Source organism: Nycticebus coucang, chromosome 15, assembly GCF_027406575.1.
Source record: "Nycticebus coucang isolate mNycCou1 chromosome 15, mNycCou1.pri, whole genome shotgun sequence".
NCBI classification, from domain to species: Eukaryota; Metazoa; Chordata; class Mammalia; order Primates; family Lorisidae; genus Nycticebus; species Nycticebus coucang.
In genome coordinates, this window is record NC_069794.1 from 56799568 (window position 1) to 56809022 (window position 9455).

General features: G+C 35.1%; 1 non-coding gene across 1 annotated transcript; it reads right to left on the reverse strand.

The window, feature by feature from the left end:
* Nucleotides 1-369: 369 nt before the first annotated feature.
* LOC128567062 (U6 spliceosomal RNA) lies at nt 370-476 on the reverse strand. Its single transcript, XR_008374736.1, has one exon. It is a non-coding gene; the product is annotated as a U6 spliceosomal RNA (small nuclear RNA).
* Nucleotides 477-9455: the final 8979 nt, after the last annotated feature.

Below are 9455 nucleotides of genomic sequence, written 5' to 3' on the forward strand. Positions count from 1 at the left end.
ATCCAAAAAATAAAGTAGAGAATAATTTTATGTGATTCTAGAGAAATATATTAATATTATAGCATACAAAAAAGCACATCTGAACGCACACATATAGAACCTAAGTGGACGCATATTCATAGAAACATGTGCCGTGTGCACTGATTGCTCACAATGATTCAACAAACTAATAAAACTTTAACTGAGATCTTACTGTATGTCAAGGATGAATTAAATCACTGAAAATATTAGCTTCTGTATCTAAAGTAGATATTTAATACATTTTTAACTATTGTTATTTATAGCTATCACTAATATAATCCCCAAGTGGACACTATAAACTAAAGCAGATTCTTCCATTCATTTATTTATTTATTTATTTATTTATTTTTTAAAATGGAACTCTTCACGAATTTGCATGTCATCATTGCCCAGGGGCCATGCTACTCTTCTCTTTATCATTCCAATTTTAGTATATGTGCTGCTGAAGCAAGCACCATATTCTTCAATTTAATTTAAAAAATTGTCAGTTGGGCCTTTGCTATTGTCTGTTCCATGTACATAATTAGACAAAATATCTTACTTCTCCACAACATCACAGGAGCTGCTTACCCCCAAGGTAAACACCAGTCTTTTTCTAGAAAAATAAGCCAACTTGTTCAAAAAAGAAATTTCCAGTTTCCAAAGGGGGGTGATGTTGACAGGCAGAAACCAATGGAGCCCTGTTATTTTTTTCTATTTTTCTGCTTGTCCGTGTTTTTTGCTTTCTTCTCCTTCTTTGCCCTCTCACCTCGCCCCCTCCTTCTTTTGTATTCTTCTTTGTGGTTTAAATTAAACCTTGGCCCTATCTTTCCTATTTCAAATATTCCTTGGTTCACTGAAAAATAGAGTCAAAGTAGACATTTGAGACTTTCAAATTACCTTGCTGCTTCCCAAGACACACTTTTAGATTATATTTAATCTTAAGAACCTGGCTGCTAATCTCTTTGAAAAAAAAAAAGAGAGAGAGAGAGCAAGCAGGGGCTAACAAAAATTGACAAAGGAATGTAAAAATTAATAATAATAATAACGTCCTTAATATGCTGCCTTTGTTCTAATAGAGGTGGTAATTGGAAGTCTCATTAGAATTCTGCTCCTGCCTGTATCAGAGAGCTTAGTAAGAATTTGCTATAGTGTAATGAACGATCCATGCTCAGGGCATAAGGTTGAAATATCAGTAAAAAATTTATATTATAAAAAATGGATAATTTTTAACTTTGAGGAATTTAAGATAGGGTACCATTTTGTTAGCCTGAAATAAAGAAAACGAATACCTAGAAACATTATCTTAGAACATGAGTTTAAAGGAATTTTGTTTGGAAAGTAGCACATCAGTGCTAGTGCATCAAAAACTAATAATCCCTGATTCCATTCACTGCCTCATATGCATTAGTGCTTTATTTATCTTGTGCAAGAAAGCTTAGCAAACCCTGAATATTCAAAAGTGAGTAAGATTAAGCCTGTTTCCCTCAAGAACATACAGTTTAATTTGAGAAACAGACAAGTAAACAAATGCACATACTGAAATTCATTCATTCATTGACTCATTTGAGAAATATTATATTGAGTATTGTCAAGTACTGAGCATTATCCTAGGCACTGGAGATACAGCAGTGAAAATAAAGGCACTCAGATGGGACTGGAGTGTTAGACTAACACTTTCCATGCCACAGAAGTGATTAGTAAACAACAATTAAAAGTTAGCTCTGGGAGAAGAGTCTGAATAAGGACCTCTCTCTGTGGGTACAGAGAAATAGAGCATGTAAAGGCATCTCAGAAGGAGATGGCATATTGATTTGGGCATAGTTTTAGTTTGCTTGTTTATTTGATAATGTTTAGACTTGAGTATTTAATTAAAGTTAATTTAAAGAAACAAGGTAGGCTCACGAAGAGCCTGCATTCTAAATTAAGGGACTTGGGCTAATTATGAGGAACATTGAAAGATTTCATCAGGGGGGTAATATTGCCAGATTTATGTTTTATTGAACAGTAATAACAATTGTTATGCTCTTAATATGTGCGAAATAAGCTCTACATATTCTTCCTCTCGTTTATTTCTTGTGGGGAAAAGAACTCTAAATACAGGTGTGATTATCATTCCCCTTTAAGAAATAAAAAAAATCGGGACGCTGATAAATTAATAATAGATAACAAGATCTCATAGCTTAAAGCTAGCTTTGGAGGGGAGGGAACACCTGATTCAAAAATATCTACTTTCTACCCTACCAAAGTAATTCTGCTTCCTTAGAAAGATCACAGTTACTTCACGAATGTTAAATTTACTCATCAAATATTTGAGTAGAGGTAAGATGTTTTGCCATCTTCTGGATTTTAGTAAATTTTTATATATCTATGGCAATGTGAAAACCTCAAAAGTTTCATTGAGATTTATTTTCTGAAATTCTTTATTAAATCATACTTGTATACATTAATGCATTTATGGGGTACAATGTGCTGATTTGATGCACAATGTGGAATACCTACATTTAACTGAGTAACATAACCGTCTCCTTGCTTACTTATTTGTTGTGGCAAAAACATTCATACTCTATTCTTAATATTTGATTTCAAGCTGCAGTGTTGAAAGTGGGTGCAGTAAGTGTCAGAAAGATCAGTGAAGAAACTGTAACATGGGCCATAGTGGACCCGAGGAGGGTCTGAACTAATGTTGGACTTGATTATCTCATGCTATGTGCTCAGATTTCTTGTTTGGAAAATAGGATATGGGTAATACTGCAAAACAAACAAACACATAAACAAAAATATCCTGGTTTCGTCCTCTGCTTCATACTCAGATGTGCTTTATTTATTGTATTCAAGAAGCTCAGCAAGCTCTGACTATTCAAGGGTAAGGATATTAGTCAGGGTTCTTCAGATACAGAACCAACTGATAAAGGGAGATTTATTATAACGAGTTGGTTCACATGATTATATACACTGAGAGGTTCCGGAATCTGCCTCTGCAAGCTGGAGAAGCAGGAAAGGATGTGGTATAATTAATTCAGTCTGAGTCCAATGAGCTGAGAACCAGAGAAACAGATGGTTTAAATCCCAATTTGAGGGCAGAAGAAAATAAAATGGGACGTTTCACTTCGTGCAGTGAGGCAGGGGAAAAGGGGGCAAATTCCCCCTTCTTCGTCCTTTTGAAGACTTAGGAACAGCAGTGGACTGGATGATGCCCGCCCTATTAGGAAGAGCTATCACTACTGAGTCTAATGGTTCAAATGGTAATCTTATCTGAAAACACTCTCTCAGATAAACCCATGAATAGTGATTAATTTGGGCACAACCTGGTCCAGTCAAATTGATAAATATCTTTAACCATCATAATGATTATGAGTGGACTTGTTTCTTCAAATAACATACAGTCCTATGTAGGAGACAAATATTAACAGAAGATCGTATTGCTATTCACTTATTCATTAGAAGTCAGGATGAAGAACAAATTAAAAAATTAAAGTACGATTCTCTTACAAAAATGGGAATATATATTGATTTTCTCCAAAGATGGCAGGGTAAGGTAGAGGAGCATAGGCTGGAAAGAAGATGACAGGTTAAAAAAGTGAAAGATAAAATAGCAATTTGGTGAAACACATAAGATAATTTTGTGAAGAAATTAATATAGCTAGAATATTACTAGATCCATCAGTTTATAGCTACAAAAGCTATCAAATCTGAAGTTAAAGATTTGTCATTTTTATGTCCCAGAAAGACTTTATACCACAAGGCAGAATTAAAAAAAAATAAAAACAAAAACAACTTTGTGTAGGTTTGCAAGATAATTAGGGATTGAATTAGAATCCATTATAAACTTGAATACATCACTTTGCTTTTTGTTTCTAATTTGCTATTCAGTTAAATTAGGAATTATGTCTAAGAATTTTTCTGACACTAATACCCATTCTGAATGAATTCCATTTTTTTTCCTCTGTGCCCATCCCTTCAAATCTTGTGAATATTCTTATAGCAAAGAACAAAATCAGCAAGGTTAATGTAATGCGGGTAATTTTTGTCAGTTAGCTATGGAATTCCTCACAGATGGATCATGTTGCACTAGAAAAAGTCATCACTGAACGATCTAAAAACAATCTTCCTTCTTGGGAGAGAAAAGCCATCTTTTTCTCGACTTTGCCTACAATTAGGTGATGTTTGTGCTGTTGGAAACTTAAGAGAAAGCCCCATGAAAACCCCAGGGCAGTTTTCCATTCCTGTGTCAATAGCTACCACGGTTGGTTTTCTCAGCAAGAGTAGCAGTTAGTTTTTGGAACATGGAACAATGATGATAAATATAATATTCTGCCTTATGTAGAGTGAGCACTAGTAAAAATTTTTAAAAATATAAGTCAAATTCATCTGTTTATGCTAAAGGCTTACTTTAGCAGAGCTCTGCATGTGATTCTGTGTTAAAGAGTGCCAAAGGTCCTCTGAGTTTTGCTAGTGTAATTTCTTATTTGAACAATAAACACTCAAAGATTGAATAAGAACTCTGGGTAAATATGAATCAGAAAAATGACAGCAGGTATTCAGCATCTTTTAAGCAAATTAAAAACTAAAGTAGCATGGGTCACTGACTATAAGTGTGTATTGAGATTGAATAAGAACTTTGGGCAAACATGAATCAGAAAAAATGGCAGTAGGTATTTGCCACCTTTTGATCAAATTAAAAAATAAACTAGCAGAGGTCATTGACTCTAAGTGTGTTATAAATTAATATGACTCTCACCTTCTAATTATATAAGACTGTATAGTAGTATAAGACTTGGTTGCCAATTCAGAGTGGTGCATTTTGGGGTATAGCAGGAGATGATAATGGGAAAGACAGGCCACATCAAATTTGAAAATAAGAACAGGGAAGCTGAATATAGGTGAATGTTTCTGAATGAGAAGGATGAACGTCTCTGAATGAAATATTCAAGACTGCAGCAAACTGCCTCCCAAGGGAAACAAGAAAATTCAATTTTATGGATAAATTAAAATTATAATAAAAAAGCCTCTAAAACACACAAATACGCACACACAGGGACATGCTACCTATATTTGTCTTCAGCAGGAGCAAGTAGATTGTTAGTTAAGCTAATTGATTCTTTTCATCTATGTGTTTTATGTCTGTTAGTTTCTTTTATAAACAATTGTAATCATCTTCTCAATCATTATTTCTGGACCAACATTATTATTTGTTTTTCTTTTAAATTCAGATATCCTGTTCCCTTACTTCCTCCAAACCTAAAGTAACTATAGACATTGTATATTTTTGAATAATTTATCACTTTGAGAAGTTGCACACTGTAAGTAACAACTTTAAAAACACAATTGACAGAGAGGATACACTACAATGTCAGGATCCAGAGTCCAGAATTTTAAGGTTTATTCAATTCTAGAAGCCTTGTTTATCATCCTATCTTTCCAATTGCATAAAATTATTTAAACATATTTCCACAACTTTGTTTTCAATATTTCCAATACTGATTAAGTTATTATATAATGAGATACTACTGTACTAAGAACTTAACCTACCTTCTGTCATCTTCTAACATTCTTATAATATAGATAGTATTAAAACCTCCAGGTTAGATATTAAGAAACTGACACTTAAGGAATATGTAAGTAACTCGGCCAAGTTTATACAGCTAAAAAAAAAATCAAAATAAAAAAAATTGACTCTAAAATACAACTCTCAACCTTTACTCCAAATTCTTCAAATGCTTTAAACACTAAATGTGTAATAATTCACATAAATAAAGCTAATGTTCTCCAAAATGGTACCAGAGTTTCAGAAAGATATGCAAAGGTATCAGAAGATTATGGCAGGCTTAATTTAATTTTAAGGTAATGCTTTATGACAAAAAATAGAAAATATAAAATAATTGATACACACAATAAATTTAGTGTCAGTGAAAAATAATCTTTTACTTTTAACTATTGACAAAGACCAAATTTTAGTTAGGCTTTCCTGGACCCTCTTTTTGACTAGGGCTTAATCTTGGTCCTGGTCCTGGCAGGGCCGATTTAGCCTAGTTTTAGCAAGAATCTTGCTAAGTCAGTTTAGAGAAATTCCCTTACCCTTGATATCTGATCATTCTCTGAATCTGATGAAATCCCGAAGCCCATCCTCAATCCATCCCGTCATATCAGACTGATACCTGATCATCTGCCCGCCTTCAGTGAGAATGAAGGGAGGTGAGTTAAATCCTCCTCCCCTTGAAGTCTCCCAGTAGTAATTTTCATCTACCAACATGCCCTGTCCCTTTGGGGGCTATAATTCATGCATGTTCTTATTATATCTAGAATTGAGCCCAATTCTATACTGAAGTCTCTATTGGAATATTACCTGAATAATATCTGTTTTCACTATTTTACTATGTTTTTTTTTCTTTAACACTGTACACATGAAGAGAAGAAAAACATGAGGAAAGAAATGGGAATTGAAGATAATGACACTTGCTAACCCACTTTTTTTTTTTCCTGTTCATAGTGATAAGACTCTTTGTTTTTTTTTGGTTTTTTTTTATTGTTGGGGATTCATTGAGGGTACAATAAACCAGGTTACATTGATTGATAAGACTCTTTGTATGGAAGTTTTTACAATGTGACCATTTGGGTCAACTAGCAGGAAAGTTGAATTTATTTGCTTTGGTAATATTTCTGAAATCAAGAGGGAAGCAGGTTGTTTACTTAACTTCTGCAAAATACCTGCTTGTCAGCCAGTGATGGACTGCATCTTTTAATCTACAAGCGGGCACTACCCTACTGAAAAATTACAGAATCGACCTGAAGCATGCTTTGGAGTAATTCCTTCCCACCAGTACTCTGCTGCTTTGATTAGGATTTACTGTGGCTAAAATAATACCCTTATCTTCCTGTTTGCTAGCTTTTATGAGTATGGAATATCTTTGGAGAAGAAAAAAACAGTTTGAGCCCCAATCCCTTCTCCACAGGGTAAACCACTGTTCTCATTGATAGTGTTCTTACCGAGTGAGATTGGATTGTTCAAAACTGCATTTCATGAAACAGTCATAAAAGATTTTCAAATATCATCAAGTGAGTGCTTTGAATACCAGAATAACAAAGGCAAGAGTTTATCTTTCATTTGATAACAAGTCTTTTGTGATTTCTCCTGTGGACTAAAGAAACCATTTACATTAACTGCAGTAAAACAACAACAACAACAAAATTAGCAGCACCACATACTGGATAGACAAATTTTCACCAGCAATTTTCTTTTAAAAAGAAAATGTATAACTTGTGACTTTTTAGTGCTTAGGATTCTTATCACATATAATTAAATCATAATTTTTACAGGCCAGGAAAAATTGTAGAGCCCCTTCACTCCTACTCAAATGCTCTTAAAATAAATCTCCATGTTTTTTTCAATGACATGATTATGAAATATATTCCATTGCCCAAGGTCCTGCAACAGATACTTCCCCATTATTTTCCACAAGATCCAATAGAGCATTCTTGATTTCAATCAGGTCAGACACCCTGTCACAGCCCAATCTTGACACATCAATGACAAGGCATATCAGAGCAGTCAAAAGTTTACAACATGTAATAAAAACTGAACTAAAGTCAAGCATGCTGGCCTCTCGTCGGCCCAGGGAGACTCTAGGCAACTAGTGATTTGTAGGCTCCATTACATCCCAAATGTTCGATGTATCTAGCCCTTGGCAGGGTGTCAAGGACAAGAAATAATCAGTCTTTAGAGATCACTTTTGAAATGCTATGCCCTCTGCTTCCTTCAGGTGAATCATTTCTTCCATGTTGTCAGGATCCACTGATGAAAGGTGACGACTTTCAATAGCCTGTGACAAGTGAGGCATCCCTCTCTCCATATGTGGAGAAAATGATATTGTGCTTGCAGCTTTCACCAGGCACGCTGTGAGTGATAAACTACTGCACAGCTTCATCCTAGTGAACTCCTTCTCCGGAATGAGAAATTTAAAACTGGAAGGATGAACCCCATCTTGTACCCAAAAGCAGGTTGACCATTGGAATAGGCAAGAGGACATTTTGAGGATACTTAATTACAGGTATTCATGTCTAGAAACCAGTTCTGTCTTCATGTTGAATGTCTAGAATTTAAATTGTCTAAAAATAACAGAAATAAATGAGTAAATAGCAGAAAGGAGCTGCAATGTTCACATTGCAGTACCTGCTAAATGAATGAAGTGGCTCCGGAAATTTCACCCAAGGATGTGAATCCTTCTTAGAAAGAGTATATTGAATTAGAGGCTGTTAGAGATCAGCAGGTCTTGGAAGGGGCTTTCCCTCTTTCTTTCTGAAAAACCAGACCCATCAAAAAGAACAGTTGAAGCTGGGCTCAGTGGCTCACGCCTGTAATCCTAGGACTCTGGGAGGCCAGGGCAGGTGGATTGCTTGAGCTCATGAATTCGAGACCAGCCTGAATAAAAGGAAAACCTTGTCTCTACTACAAAAAGAAAAACTGAGGCAATGGGGATCACTTGAGCCCAAGAGTGGGAGGTTGCTGTGAGTTATGATGTCCCGGCACTCTATCCAGGGCAATAGCTTGAGGCTCTGTCTCAAAAAAAAGAAAAACAGTTGACTTTCCTTCCCCTGCCTTTTATCTCAATATAATGCAGGAAAGACGATCAAGACTGCAACCAGACCTTGCTCAAATCACTTAAAATATACCTGTAAGGTTAATTTAATGTCCAAAGAGAATCATTTACAAGTCAGTCTATTTCCTTCATCCACTCTCCCATGTGTCTATTCCTTCTCTCTAGTAACCATTTATTGGTGTTCAATACAATCACCTTATTCCTCATCTCTCCCTCCCCTCTATAATGAGAGTATATCTGGACCCCACTGGGATATTGGGTAATTCTCCTGATCATGGTAAATAAATTTTTTTCTCTTACTAATTTCCCTGACACTGAACTGATTTTTCAGCAAAGCTTTCAGGGCAAAAGAGACATTTGCCCTCAGCCTCACATAAGCATTCTTATCTTACTATGACTTTTAGTCCCCATTACAATTAGTATGTGCCATCCAAGTGCTATTCTCAAACACACACACACGCACACACACACACACACACACACAGAGCAAGCAAACAAGAAAGACAAGATTTATATTAGTTTAATTTCTATACCACTATATAAATGATTTATTGCCATTCATTTGACATTCCGAATGAATGGATAGCATAGAAAATGGTGTTATAATGTCAAGCTATTGCAATTTTTCTTCTAACTAGAGTCCTACAGCACCTAAATCAATACCCTGGGAGAAACTACAGAAGAGTCTGATTGGGAGATCTCAAGTAATGGACCTTCTATATACTGAGTATCTCAATGTTCTTATATCTTAAAATAATTGCACATAATTGTCCATACTATATCTGCAAAGAGTTGTTACTGATTTTCAAATAGCAACATTTTTCTCCTAATAGGTTTAGATTTTTTTCAATTTCTACA